The sequence below is a fragment of the Primulina huaijiensis genome, chromosome 11 (genome assembly GCF_012295235.1).
Source record: "Primulina huaijiensis isolate GDHJ02 chromosome 11, ASM1229523v2, whole genome shotgun sequence".
Classification (NCBI taxonomy): Eukaryota; Viridiplantae; Streptophyta; class Magnoliopsida; order Lamiales; family Gesneriaceae; genus Primulina; species Primulina huaijiensis.
In genome coordinates this window covers 10722225-10726695 of record NC_133316.1, presented here as the reverse complement: position 1 = coordinate 10726695, position 4471 = coordinate 10722225, and the positions used below count along the sequence as shown (strand labels likewise).

Sequence of the window (4471 nt, the reverse complement as noted above, 5' to 3'; positions counted from 1 at the left end):
AGCGAGGTAGGGACATCTAGAAATATCGTTAACCATTGGTTATTAAGGTGTATTTTATTCTCAAAATCCCTATATCTACAGCAAGGAGCATGTTGGGTAATACGCCAATTTGACCGCTATTAGTAAATAAAATTCTTTCTTTCACTTCTGAATCCCAAACAATTCGATTAGGGGTCAGTACACAAAGATTGAAGATCATTTCTTCAAATTGTTCTCCATTTCGAAGTTCATAGCTGAGCTCATTGAACGACGACTGGACCAGTAAGACCAGCTAAGAAAATACGACCAGCCCCCATACCCATGCTATCCCACTGAACTTAAAGAGCGGAAACTGAATATACCGAAATATGAGATTGGAAGCATTTCTTATAGAAAATATTGAATGACTAGCGCCCGACCGCAGCATTATAGGATGGCTCTGGCATGGAACAACCTCCCTTACTCCATAGGACACCATAAGGTTGAGCTTACAGAGCCCGGCCATCTTCTCCTGATTTGCCTGGTGGCCGAAAAATGCATGATCCCACCTGTCTGATTGTTATGAGATTTTCGTGACTTCCCTTTATTTAACTAGTATAGCTCCAACGCTTCCCTTAAAAGCTCCCCGTCACCAAAGCAAAGACAGAAGAGTCATCAGGGTTGGTACTTTTGCAATCATCGACAGACAAGTCAGTAAAGTGCTCCCGGAAAGGGGACTGCCAGAGTAGCTAGAAGTAGTTGATTAAGCCTCTGTCAGAGTGAAGACGGGGGGCCCTGGGGTTGAACTCCTTTCGTTGACTGTCGAACGAATCCGGTAATCAGTGCCGTGGAACCCTTTTTATTCTTATCTTAGAAAAGAAGCATCCCTTGACGCACCTTATTTATTTATTTAATTTAAAGGCAAAGCTCTGCACGGAAAAATGAAATTGAATAGGCTAGTTAGGAAATGTCCAGAACGTTTAGTGATCACAGAAGGGTACCGTAGAGAGAGGCTCTTCCTGATGTGAGATTGCCTGCTTGCTTCAGGGGAAGGAATTTTAGTGCTGATGTAGCTAACAGCCCCCTTCATAGTCGATTCATTAGGGTCGTCACCTTCCACCCAGAAAAGTATCCACCGTCTTCTTTGTCTCTTAAGCCTCACAGCTATGGGACTTCCTAAAGAAAACTGCAATCGCAGTTTATCAACCACTCACAAGATCACCGAGATCTTTGACTTAGCTCCCAAAGGTACTCCACCCGGCCCTTTCCCAACCTATACAAGGGGAGCAGAAGATAACGAAAGGGAGACAAGGTCCTAACTAAATCATAACACAAACTACCATTCCATAGATAAGGCAAGAGATAACTTATGACCTCGCGGATGGAGAGGGATTCTAACCCCCGGTATTCCTATCAATACTTCGGTTTTCAAGACCGACTCTTTCAACCGCTCAGACATCCATCCCCTTCGCACGCCCTAGCTATCCGCGCGCTGGCGGGTAGGGGCTTATCTATGTGATTCGCTACGCTTGCTTGCCCCTATCGGCTGATTCTATTGCTTGCCGGTTAGCGAAACTTTTCCGGTAGTACGAATCGCTACGCCTCGCCTCTTTCTATATGATAATATGCACCTTGGTTGCTGCGCTCCCTTCGGAGAGAGTGAAGAACGAATGATCCTCCAAGAGTGATTTTTTCGTGCTTGTCCTTGGAAATAATAGAGAAATGTTCAGCCCCTTTTCTAAAGAAGAGATTGAAAAAACGGTGTTCAATCTAGAGGAGATCTTACTAATAATAAATACGATGCTTTTTCTATAAAGGAGAAGCGGGAAGATGTAACAATAATACTTATCTGCGAACACGAACATCAAACTATCGATTTTGGTCACTATGACGTGGGTGAATACATGAATCATGATATTTGGAGGCAGACATACATTTGTCTGAAACGGGTCGGTTGATGGCTCCTTTCTGCCGTTCATCCTGCTGAGCTTTGATCTCACTAAGTTCTGCTCCCTACAGACTGCCTAGACAGGACAGAAGAGGGGTACTCATGTGGTGCTACGATAGAGAAAAAAGAGAGCTCTAAAAGACCCTCGCATAGCTTGTTGAACCTTCGGAGAGAACCATAGAGATCAATCACCTCATAGATAACCGACGACATTACACGAGTTGCTGAGAAGACACCTCCCTTGTTGTGTTGCTTAAACCGCCTCTTCTGAACCGGGGTACTTACTGACTGAATCGGATTCTATTGAGTACTTTCATCGGGCTTGAATCCCTGATAGGATCCATGGACTGATGGAATCAAACCTGCCCTACTCAGAATCTCGAAGAGGACTTTAATTGACCTTCTAACCTCGGATACTCTCTTCTTGAAGTATGTTGAATACTCTCCACTAAGAGCATTTACCCCGGAATTCCCATGATTCGGCAGAGGAGTTGTATTAAAACATCAGGAGCATTGGTCATTTTCTTGAAATCAAACCAATCTATTAAGGCCTGAACCCGATTTTTCCAGCGGTGAAATTTTCTGTAGAATGCCCTATTGCCCCAGTATGGTAATCACATCTAGCATTCGGATCATACCACTTTGGAATATGGAACGGTTCTAGCAGCACAGGAGCTATTTGATGGTTTTGAATTAACTGTGGCGGGAGTTCACTATAGGTCATAGGGAATTGGATCGTTTTGGACCTGCCTTCGCTCTTGATTATTTCAATTGTTACGCGGGTTCGTATTATAGACAGGATTTGGATTTGCACCCTGATGAGGTGCTCAATGTCTAGGGGCAGGCTCTTTCTCATCCAAGAGATCGAGTGATTTCAGGAAGAAAGTCCAGGTCTTGCATTGGCATAGGGTTCTCCCTCCTCTTCGAGGCAGGAAAAGGCCAACTATGGTGCGAGTACATACCAAACTGCTCAAATCATGCGGAAACTACCAATATGAGCCGGAACCCAGCTTCCGCTATATGGTTGGCAAGCTAGGCTTTCAACTTTGTCCTAGTCCGGGTTTTCTCTTCCCTCCAGAGTAAGGGATAATTCTCCGTGTGAGCAGCTAGTTGAATGAATACCCGATTTTGGGATAATCCGATTCCGACTCCTTTTTACAGCTTTCGATGAGCTACCAGAGGGTCTAATATCAGATAGTACTCAATTCTCCATACCTACTAGTTGTTCTTTCTTTAAAAGGGCTAGGTAAGTAAGAGGACATGCAGAAAAAAGAGAATCCTCCCCTCCAGTACGTTTAAAGCGCCTACTATACCTCAACTCCTTCCTCTCTCCTTCATGTGTGAAGGAAGAGGCTGTAGCCATACCTATACCCTGGCTTTCTCCCTGACCAGCCTTCAAAGATATTCGCAAAAGCTTGTGACTCTGGTTGCTCCTGACTGCTGGATCTCGTTGGTGCCGCCAACCTCATCTCGAAGGTTAAACCAAGTTTCTTCTCCCGAAAGCTTGGCCCGTATTACATTAGTGGACTACGACAGGCTCTTTCTCCTCAATCGGGGGGAATGCCATTCTTAACATCTTTCGCTACCTTTCTTTTGCAGGTGGCAGAATTATAGACCATATAACCTTTCCAACCAAAGCGGCCTACTCTATCGCTAACTACAGGGATTGGGCCCGCTCAAAGGTATACAGCTACTTGTGGTATCTCCCTTACAGAACTAAGAGACAGCCTTTAAGGGGCCCCAACAAAGACAGATCTATTCCCTGGGACACTTCCTACTAGAAGAAGTATGGTTTGGGGATAAAAGCTGTTACTTTGGGGTTTTCCTTACGAAAGCACTCTAGTCATTCTTGTTCGAGCTAATAGGTGATAGGTGTCACCGTTCTCCCTTCGATCCTTCCTACTTGGCCCATCCAGAGTCTTACTTTGTGGCTTTCTTTATAGTCAGCACGTGAACATTCATTCTTCAAAGGTGTTTTATTCCGGGTAGAGGTATAGTTCCTGCGTTGATCGCCGCTTACTCTGCTCTCCGAACTCAGACATTTAGGCGCCTAAGCTTACCAAAGAGTGAACTTACTCCTGGGATACATTCTCGTTGGGGTCCCATTCCCTTACTTTATAGTCTATAGCTCTTAAGCAAAGACTTCTTAGCGGCATGATTCGGATTAGCAGACTGCTCTTCTTTCAAGCGGTTTCCCTTTCTTGCTCTACTTACTGTCAATTCCGAACATAGCAGCTACCTTTTCACTCACAAAGAGACCGAACGTACTGGTCCCTTACGGAACAGCTAGAATTCCATAGGTCTTACTTCGAGACCCTTTTCTTCTTTCCTTACTTGACTCCCTTACAGGGTCACTCGCCGCATCCTACCTTAGGTCCACTACAGCAGAAAAAGCGGTTACTTACTAAGGGGTATCTATTTTGGGTTCAAATCATGTCCAAACCCTTCTAATCTTTCCCATCAGAAGACTGCCAATGCATCCATTCCCTTCCTCCCAGAACTCAACACTCATTCGTTAACTCGCTTGGTATCCACCTTTCTTTTCTTCGTTCGAAGGTCTGTTAA

The 4471-nt window shown here is 44.7% G+C and overlaps 1 non-coding gene across 1 annotated transcript; it reads right to left on the bottom strand.

Annotated features, from left to right (window-relative positions):
• Positions 1–1336: 1336 nt before the first annotated feature.
• Positions 1337–1423, bottom strand: TRNAS-UGA (transfer RNA serine (anticodon UGA)). Its single transcript has one exon. It is a non-coding gene; the product is annotated as a tRNA-Ser (tRNA).
• Positions 1424–4471: the final 3048 nt, after the last annotated feature.